The sequence below is a fragment of the Colobus angolensis genome, unplaced genomic scaffold (genome assembly GCF_000951035.1).
Source record: "Colobus angolensis palliatus isolate OR3802 unplaced genomic scaffold, Cang.pa_1.0 Scaffold345, whole genome shotgun sequence".
In the NCBI taxonomy this organism is placed as follows: Eukaryota; Metazoa; Chordata; class Mammalia; order Primates; family Cercopithecidae; genus Colobus; species Colobus angolensis.
Window position 1 is genome coordinate 884,829 of NW_012116766.1, and position 11,295 is coordinate 896,123.

Here is an 11,295-nt window from a genome sequence, read left to right on the forward strand (position 1 = left end):
AAAAAGAAAGAAAGAGAGAGAGAAAGAGAAAGAGAAAGAAAGGAAGGAGGGAAGAAAGGAAGAAGGGAAGAAGGGAAGAAAGGAAGAAATGAAAAAAGGAAGAAAGGTAGAAAGGAAGAAAGGTAGAAAGGAAGAAAGAAAGAAGAAAAGTATAAAGAAAGAGAAAAATATACACAAGTAGTTTGGAAAGAAAAAACTCTTATTTATAAATGACATGATCCTGTATGTGAAACTCTCAAGGAATTCACAAAAATATTACTAGAGCAAATAAGTGGATTTAGCAAGGTTGCAGGATACAAGATCAATATACAAAAAATTACTTTTTATCATATTGTAATAGCAAAAAAATCTAAATATAAAATTGAGAAAATAATTTATTCATAATAGTATCACAAAGAATTTAGAAATAAATTTAATAAAATAATTGCAACACTTATACACTGAAAACTGCAAAACATTGCTGAGAGAAATTTTTTAAAAACCTAAAGTGATTGAGAAACAAAAGTATTCAAGGACTGGATTATTCAATACTGCTAAGATGTTAATTCCACTAAAATTAATTTACAAATTCTAATAAATTTCTACTGAAAAGCAACATTTTGTGTGTGTGTGTGTGTGTGTGTGTTTCGAAACAAGCAAGCTGCCCTAATACATCTGAAAATATAAATTATAGCCAAAATAATTTCGAAAAAGGAGATCAAATTTAGAGAACTTACAATATTCAATTCCAAATTTATCTTTATCATATAGCCACAGCAATTAATCCAGTGTAGCCTTGGCACAAAGATAGGCACATAGATATCAATGGAACATAGCGGAAAGTCCAAAATAATCATGTGTATTTACTATCAACTGGTTTTCAACAAAAGTACCAAGATATTTCAATGGGTAAAGGATGAAGTTTCTTTCAAAAAGTTATTTTGTTTTGTAGATATCCAATAGGTTCAGTTGCATCTGTAGAAAAAGATTATTATTTTCTATACACCTAAACTTATTTCAAAGTTTAAAGAAAGAAAGCACAAACATTACTTACGATTTTGCAGACATTGTCTCTCCTGCACTATAAATATTTGAGGCTAGGCAGTGTGGGGCATGTTCATATCTCAATATACTCTCTGACCATATGCCTTCATTTTTTAATGCTATGCTAGAGTTGTCATAGTGACATTAAGCAGAGAGCTATGGCAGCTTGTTTATCACAGCTATTATAATAAAGATAAAGGGATATTAATGTTCAAGAGAGATGGGATCTAATGCACAAGTGGGAGAAATGTCACTAGGCTGGAACAAGCGAAGTTCACTTGCTGTAATGGGAGGAAAGGTGGTGTGAGTTGCAAAAGGTTCAGGGACATCAGGAGATATGATGCTGAGAAGGATGACGTTATTATTTTTTGATCTTTTCATTCAATGAAAGAAGATGCAAAGTCATCAGCTATAAGTGTGTTAATGACTTGGAAAAAAATGAAGAAGAACGTGCAAATGTGTCTTTCTAGAGAATGGAACAGGCAGTTGACTATGGAAATGTAGAAAGATTGCTGGGCCTTGGTGTATTACTTAAGGCTTGCTGTCACAAATTTAAAGCATGCCCAATCAGCCCAGTTGTATAGAAATATAATGCTCATGAAGCAGACAGGATTTGTGTAATCAGGCCTGCAATTTTGCCACTCCTCTGTGACAGAGAGAAAAGGGATCAAGGGAAAAGATGGTGTGTGCAAGAAGGTCATTAATAATAATGGGTTGTGGAACTTCAGCTCAATAACAGAGGAAATGAGAAGGAGGTGGACATTAAAAAATTGTTAAATCAGGCAATATAACTTTCATAGTCTGAAAAATACTCTCAGTAAAATCATTCAGAATTTCTGGAAAAAATAAAAGAAACATTTAAAAAATATAAAACTATGATTACAGGGACAATAGATAATCAGTAGAAGCCAAGACCAAAAAGCGAACACAGACTAGAACAGTAAGAAAGCATGTATTCATCTGTTCTCACACTGTTAATAAAGACATACCTGATACTGGGTAATTTATAAAGGAAAGGGGTTTAATTGACTCACAGTTCAGCATGGCTGGGGAGGCCTCAGGAAACTTACAATCATGGTGGATGGGGACGCAAACATGTCTTTCTTCATCTGGCAGCAAGAAGGAGAAGAATGAGTGCCTAAGGAAGGGGAACCCCCTATAAAACCATCAGCTCTCATGAGAACTGACGCATTATCACAAGAAGGGAAGGGGGAAACTGCCCCCATGTTTCATTTATCTCCACCTGGTCCCTCCCACAACAAGTGGGGATTATGGGAACTACAGTTCAAGATGAGATTTGGGTGGGGACATAGCAAACCATATCAGGCATGAAGCCAGAATATACCACTGGGACATCTGTGGGTATCTATCCACACCTGCAGATCTGTGGATAACCTAGGGCCTCATGTTTCAGCAGTCGTATCTGGGAAAGAAAGAAAAGGCATGGTGAGGAGCTGAAACCAAGACTACCACATGAAATTGAATCATTCAAACGATTTTATCCTCAGTGAAAAGGTTGAGTGGAAAAATCGAAAACAAAAATTTAGATCTTTGCATGAATTGAAAAAAAAATGAATTCATTACTTAAGGTCAGTTAAATGATCATTCAAGATCAAAAGCATCATGGAGACATTTTCTGATTAGCAAAATATAGATGTTTGCTATTTACTTCAAAAATAAACCCAGAGAAAAATATAAAATGTTAAAAGGAATAGTGATAAATTAAATGGAAAATAAATAAACAAAGATTGCTGTGAAATAATATCCAATGGGAGAGGGACATTAAAACATGACAAAATTAAATGTTAAAACAATAAGTACAACTGAAGGAAGGAATTTAGAATTAAAGTGTTTTTAATTTTTTAGGAAAGGTTAAAGACATTGATTATATTTCAACTTTAGTAAATCAAACATGCATAGAAGAAAAGGGGCAAAGAAAAAGTGCAAAAAGAGGCAAGAAATAATTCTCAATATGTCAGTAATAACATTATGTATATAGACCAAATTAGGTAAAATTCAGATACATAGAAAAAAAATGAACACAGCTATACATGATTTCTAAAACATGAACCTAGGATAAAGATACAGATAATTTAAAAGTAGAAGGATTGAACAAAGACACATATGCCGTGTGAATATTTACTAAAAAAAAAGCTGTAGGGACTACATTAATGTCAGATAACGTAGACATTAAAGTGAAAAAAATTATTGGAATAAAGGAGATTACTATATAATGTTGAAAGATTCAATTCACTAAGAGAAGATAAAATGTTTAAACTTGTATGCATCTAATTATATAGAACCAATTATATATATATATATATATATGTATATAAAATCAAAATCTGGAAAAAGCCTCAGAGAAATTGTAAAACCTAAACACACTTCTCTCAATAATTAATAGATAATTTAGATAAAGAATTGATAAAGATGTATGTTTGAAAAATCCAACTGACAACTTCAATTTAATGAACTTGAGTAATTTATTATTCCAGTAGCTGGGAAAAACACATTTTTAAGTTTACATGGACAATTTGCATAATTTAATGTTACACCAGGACATAAATAAATTATTTTCATAGAGACCACATATCTAAATATTGGACTAGTATTACTGTAGAAACTGACCATAAAAGATTACATTTTAAAAAAACACAATTAAATTTTAGAACACACAAAGTCAGTCATTGGTCAAATATGAAATTATAATGGAAATAGGAATAAATGAGAAGTAATCAATTATAAAAACATTTTGAATCAAAACTTGTGAGGGGCAGGTAAAGAAATACTTAGTAGTAGAGTTATTACCTCACGTATCACCTTACATGTAAAGGGACTTTGTATGAATGAACAAAGCAATCAACTTAAGATGTTACCAAAGTAACCAAAGATTAAACCAAATAAAGTAGAAAAATATGATAAAGAGAAAAGAACATACAAATACATTGTTTCCTTTACATGACTGATTACATAAATACCTTTTGTGATATTCATCAAGAAAAGTCTTAGAAGGTACAATTTTAAGAATAAAATATAGGATGCTAGATGAAGCAATATCTTAGAAGTGAGAGACAATTATGTCCAATTTTAAATAATGATTTTAACTAAATTGGTAAAATACAGTCATTGTGGAAAATTACCTAGGGAAAAGATACAACTCATCAAAACTGACTCAGAAAAAACTAGACAACATTTATAGTCCTATTACCAATAAACAAATGGAATCAGCAGATAGAAATCTATTCAATTATAAATGATCATTCCCAGAAAGTTTTAGAGTTGAGTTCTACAAAACTTCTACTGAATAGATCATTAGAATCTTATACAATTATTGCAGACATTAGAAAAAGAGAAAGCTCCCCCAACAAATTTTATAAACTTAGTCTAACTTACTATTAAAACCAGAAATAAACAATGAAAGAAAAATTACAACTCAATGTCATTCGTAAGCATAAAACAAATATACTAAACACAATGTTAGCAAAAGAAATTCAATACCATATAAACAAATATGCAATGTAGAGTACATTGTTTTATTCACAATAAATGTAAGAATAATTTAAAATAAGATAACATATTAATGTAGTTCAATAACTAAACATATGAGAAGACTGAAAGCCTACCCCAATAGATATAGCATCAACATTTCTTAAAAGAAAAATTATTACTTTATTTGATTTGAAGGACCCGAGAGAAATCCTTCAAGGTACACTAGTTTTACAAAGAATGCAAGGCAGATGCCATATCAAAGTTGTGGTTGTGACAAATAAGTTAAACTTCTGAATTTTACATGTATAGAATTAAAATATAGGATTAGAAGTGCTCAAAGGATAGGAAGGATAAATGTAATTAACTGTTATAAAGTTCTTACACTGTGAAATAATATAATATTATTTGAAGAAAGTCTGTGATAAGTTAAAGATGTATATTGTAGTCATAGAACAACATTTACAAAGTAACATAAAGAGATATTGTTAAAACCAATATGAGATATAAAATTGAATACTGAAAATTATGAGTCATCTAAATGATCTCAGGAAAGAAAGAAAAAAGTGATGACCAACAGTATTTTTAAAATAAAGATAGACTGAAACACAATGAAAACAATACCACCTTAAATGTAAATGCGCGAAACACTTAAAAGACAGATATTTCTAGGCCTGATGAAACACAAAATATTTAAGATATAGACTGTGGCAGATAGACTCTTAAAGAAGCCCTGTGATTCCTGCACCAGGTGTTTGCATCATGTGTGGTTATTTATATTTCTAAATAACCCATGGGGTGAAGATACATAATTGGAACATATTTTCACTAAATGATAATTAAATAATGAAAAGATTTTTAAAATGTGAAATACGGCTACAGTAATGTTTGTTAAAAGTTATAATTTCAAATACTCATGTTATTAAAAAAGTTTTTTCAAAAATAAGATAATGCAATTGTTTAATAGCAAGGTTGATTTTAAAAAGGAGAGAAAAATTAATAGTATCTACTTTAAAAAGGAGAGATAAATAAAGAAATTATATATATATGTATGCATATATGAATAGTAAGGGAATATTATTTAAAAATTTATACTAATGAATTTTGCAACATATTTGAAATAGAAAAATCATATTGTGTCCGCAATTGGTTCCTTTCAGTGGGTTCTTGGTCTCACTGACTTCAAGAATGAAGCCACAGACCTTCATGGTGAGCATTACAGCTCTTAAAGATGGTGTGTCCAGAGTTTGTTTCTTCAGATGTGTGCAGAGTTTCTTCCTCCCGGTGGGTTCATGGTCTCACTGACTTCAATAATGAAGCCGTGGACCCTCACGGCCAATGTTAAAGCTCTTAGAGGTGGTGCAGACCCAAAGAGTGAGCAGCAGCAAGATTTATTTTGAAGACTGAAAGAACAAAGCTTCCACAGAGTGGAAGGGGACCCAAGCAAGTTGCCACTGCTGGCTGGAGTGGCCAGCTTTTATTCTCTTATTTGTCCCTACCCACGTCCTGCTGATTGGTCCATTTTAGAGTGTTGATTGGTCCATCTTACAGAGTGCTGATTGGTGTGTTTACAATCCTTCAGCTAGACACAGAGCACTGATTGGTGCGTTTTTACAGAGTGCTGACTGGTACATTTACAATCCTTTAGCTACACCCAGAGCACTGAGTGGTGCGTTTTTACAGAGTGCTGATTGGTATGTTTACAATCCTCTTGCTAGACAGAAAAGTTCTCCAAGTCCCTACTCAACCCAGGAAATCCAGGTGGCTTCACCTCTCAATATGAAAGGCAGAAATTACCAGAACTAAAACACAAATAATTAGAAAATGTGAATAGTACTATACGGCCAGCCCTCTGTATCTGTGGGTTTCACATCTATGGTTTCAAATAACTGTGCATCAAAAATATTTTGGGGAAAAACTTCACAAAGTTATAAAAAGAAACACTTGAATTTGCTGTGCACCAAGCACTATGCTGAATCCACGTGAATAAAGTGATGCTTAAGGATTGTATTAGGTATTAAAAATAATCAGTAGATGATTTAAAATACATAGGAGGATGCACATGGGTTGCATGCAAATACTAGGCCATTATATGGAAGGGACTTGAACATATGCAGATTTTGGTATCCATGAGGTGGGGAGGGTAGATCCTGAAACCAATCCTTCGCAGATACTGAGGGATGACTGTATGTTGTAAATAAATTAAATTTGCCATTAAAGATTTCTCTCATAGAAAACTCCAGGTCTAAATGATTTCACTTAAGTTCTATCATATTTTTGGGAAACAAACACTACCAATCTTGAACAAACACTACCAATCTTGAACAAATCAGGGAACAGAAGAAGGTATACTTTCCGCTCATTTTATATTCAAGCCTTAACATGCAAAAACAGAGAGAGACGTTGCAAATAAAAGCTCTTACACTGTTTGTGAAAAAAGCATAATATTATTTGAAGAAAGTCTGTGATAAGTTAAAGATGTGTATTGTAATCATAGAACAACATTTACAAAGTAATATAAAGAGATATTGTTAAAATCAATATGAGATATAAAATCTCTCAGTGTAAGAACTTTATACCTTGTGAGTGTATGTACAAAACTCCTTAATAAAATATTAGCAAATCAAATCCAGTAATACACAAAAGACAATATGAATAAGTAGAGTTTGTCCTGGAAATGTAAGATCTAGTGTTTAAACACCGTTCATTGAAATCCATCACCTTAACAGAATAAAGAACAATCATGTCGTCATTTCAATAGAAGACCTTGGATAGGTTATAGTTGCAACATATGTCAAAATAAAAGTATGTGCAGCCTCTCAGAGTTTTGGGGGAACGAGTGTGAATCAAAGCAAAAGAATGGTTTTCAGTCTCTCAGGTTCTCAAATTTAGAACCAACTCTCAAGTTTTTGAAATAAACCCTCAGTTTTAGAATTAAAGTAGTAGAGAAAATGAGAATTTGGGCTTGAGGAGCTCACACAAGAAGTAATGAGGATGACAATGTGGCAAATCTCTGTGGACAGAAGACTGAAGATGGATGTATAATCCAAATGCCAGATGATACCTCCAATATTCTGATGTATTGTGAGGCTGAGAAACTCAGCCACAGCACCAGCAAAAGTTGGAGTGGAACCTTGATTTTATTGAGATAAACATTCTTTTTCCTTAGCAAAAAAAAAAAAAAGATTTATAGTTATGACAGATACATCCAGGGAAAAATATATAGTAATTAAAACAATTGTTTAACAGCAGGTACCTTCAAGAAAGAAATTAAAGTTAGGTCCCATGGAGTCAGAGAGAAGGAAGGACAGGAGGGCATATATAAGCAGTGGGATTAATAGAGCCAGAAGATAACAATCTTCCTGATAAACTTGTTACATCCGTCAAACCAACAAAGCACTCAATCTCCCTGTTACTCTTAAGTAAGATTTTCAGCAATGGAAACTAGAAACAGACTTCTTTTCATTTACTTCCTCTGAAGATGTGATTCTAAAGGAAGAGCAAGAAGTAGGTTTTTGTCTCATTTTCATGAAACATTTTCAGTTGAGTAAAATTAACTCAAAAGGATGTCAAACAACTCTGACTGCAACTCTGACTTAAACGAATATGTTGTACGCTTGACATGTAACACTGAATTCCACTAGTCCTCACACCATTCTCCATTTAAAAAGACAATATCTGACTGTTGGAGTGATGGCAAATTCCACTTGGACACCTGTGGGCCAGATGTGTGTAACTGCACACACACCCTGCTATTCTGCCCGCAACATTTACCACAAACTACCTTTTTTCTTTGGCTGAATTGAGAAGTAGAGCCATCGGAAAGCACCACAATTCAAACAATTTTTCTCATTACTCTTTTATCTCATCATTCACATGCTTTTAGTTTTCTTTTTAATTATATTTTTACATAACAGCTCTTATACCAAAATCCACCAGTCACTTTTTTCCTTGTTTAAAAAATATTAAGAATTTGAGATTAATTATAGCATTTAAAATTTGCTTTTATTTTTGAAATGTGGACAGTGACAAATGGAGGTATAATATGCTTTACTTTTCTTTTGGGTCAACTACAGGCAAAAGAACAAATAGAGTTCTGAATCTCTGATGAATTGACTACAAATCTATCGTAAGCATTAGACCGTGTCTAGTTTTAAACATTATTTAATATAAATAATGGCGTTTTCATGTTAAATGAAGGGTTGTTCTTTCTTATAGGTCTGTGCTCCAAGCTGGAAGGGACAGTCATTCAACAGATGGACATTAAAAGTGGAAGGATCAAAGGGTGACATCATTGGAACTCAAGGTCTAGTAATGGAGGGCCAGGTGGACACCAGAAGGATAAAATTAAAATGATATTTTGCTGCTACCAACAGGCAAGAAGACCAGAGCAAACACAGCTACATATGCAGAAATCCTCTATCACCTGGCAGTAATTTGCCTGGATTAGCCCAAATGGCTTGCTTAAATCCATCTCATATAATATTACCATGCAGATTCATGGTCATCCTTGTACCAAATCAATGTGCTAAGCTTTAAAATGAGCTGTGAATCATGTGTCTAAGGTATTTAGGCAGTACTGCTCAGTACATTCCTTATAAGTAATGAAGAACTAATTTTAGCTTTATATAATTTCTTGTGCTTCATTTTAAATATAAAATATTAAATTTGGCCAGGTATGGTGGCTCACGCCTGTAATCCCAGCACTTTGGGAGGTTGAGGTGGGCAGATCATCCGAGGTCAGGAGTTCAAGACCAGCCTGTCCAACATGGTGAAACCCCGTCTCTACTAAAATACAAAAATTAGTTGGGTGTGGTGGCAGACACCTGTAATCCCAGCTACTTGGGGGGCTGAGGCAGGAGAATTGCTTGAACCCGGGAGGCAGAAGTTGCAGTGAGCTGAGATCATGCCATTGCATTCAAGTCTGGTTGACAAGAGTGAAACTCTGTCACACACACACACACACACACAAATTAAATTTATTAAAAGCACACACTACTGAACAATTAAAGGCACTAGCCTAAGTGCTCTTAATGTATTATGTCACTTAACATTCAAAACAGTCTTACATGGTGGGTACTAATGTTATATCCATTTTGAAGATAACGGATAAAAAAGACTGAGATGTCATGTAAGTTTTTAAGGTGACCTAGCTAAAAAACTGTAACATTGAAACTGGGTTGTCTTACTCTGGAATATCTGAAACCATACTTGGAGGATTTGGATTGGTATTGTGGTTCAAATAACTTTGCATAAAATTTGTCTTATCTGCAGGTAGCAAGTTTTGCTTCTTATTGATCGTTATTTACAAATCTCATCAAAGTTACATTTGGTCCAAGTAAAGTAGATTGTTTCCTTGCTCTTTAGATGTATTTTTTTTGTTTACTCTAGAATAAGATCAATATTATCCTGTTGGATTTAAGTTCATACTATTGTGATTCTAAGGATATACTAAACTACTTAGCAAAGTTCACCAAATCACTTCATTTTTGAAGAGTAACAGTTAAAGAAATCTGTGCATGTGTGCTATGGTTTGCCTGTGTCCCCACCCAAATCTCATCTTGAATTGTAGCTTCCATAATCCCGATGTGCTGTGGGAGGGACCCAGTGGGATATAATTGAATCATGGGGGCAGTTTTCCCTATACTGTTCTCATGGTAGTGAATAAATCTCATGAAAGCTGATGGTTTTATAAGGTGTTTCCCCTTATGTGTGGCTCTCGTTCTCTTTTGCCTGCCACCATGTAAGATGTCCCTTTCTTTTCCGCCATGATTGTAGAGGTCTCCCCAGCCGCATGGAACTGTGAGTCTATTAAACCTCTTTTTCTTTATAAATTACCCAGTCTTGGGTATGTCTTTATGAGCAGCATGAAAACAGACTAATACAATACATGTTCATGATTCATTCCTTGTCAGAACAATATAGGCAGATGGACTTAATGCAAGTAAATTCTGAAATATTAATAAGAATAACAAATTAGAATTTCCCAATAATTTTATCCAATTCTTGAACTATATGGCTGCCTCATTGTTTTGTAAGTTTAAGTAGAATCTTTTCTGCACCAAATGAAAGTATTAAATAAAACTATTTTTAGATGAGCAGTCATTCCCTAGTTGTATTATTTTGTAATACTTGTACATCTAACATAAAATATGTGATAAATAAAGCAGATGTATTTTGAATGTCAGAACTAAAAGTGGAAAAAAGGTATAATACATAACCTGATATTTTTCCTGACAGCTGGTCAGCCACACACATGGAATCAAGAAAGAAAATGTCTTTCATTTTAGGATTGTGTTATTCTTACCCACATAGAGTCCACAGCTGATGGTAATCTGCTACAACTTTAATCTATTATGAGTCCTCAAGGGTAATTAGACCTCTAGAACAGGGCTCCTCAAGCTTTAGCAGGCATCAGATGCTGGGCACAAACCCCAGGGTTTCTGATTTAGTAGCACTGGGGTGAGGTCAGATCATTTATATTTCTAACAACTTCCCAGGTGATGCAGATACTACTGGTTTGGGGACTAATATGGTTTGAATCTGTGTCCCCAGCCAAGTTACATGTTCATTTGTAATCCCCAATGTTGGAGGTGGGGCCTGGAGGGAGATGACTGGATCCTGGGGGTGGATTTCTCATGACTAATTTAGCATCATTATCCTGGGTACTGTCCTCCTGATAGATCGTGAGTCCCCATGAGATCTGGTCATTTAAAAGTGTGTAACAACAAAAGCCACTGGATTAGAGTCTGTCTTTCTTCCTTTCCTCCCTCTTTCTTTCTTCCT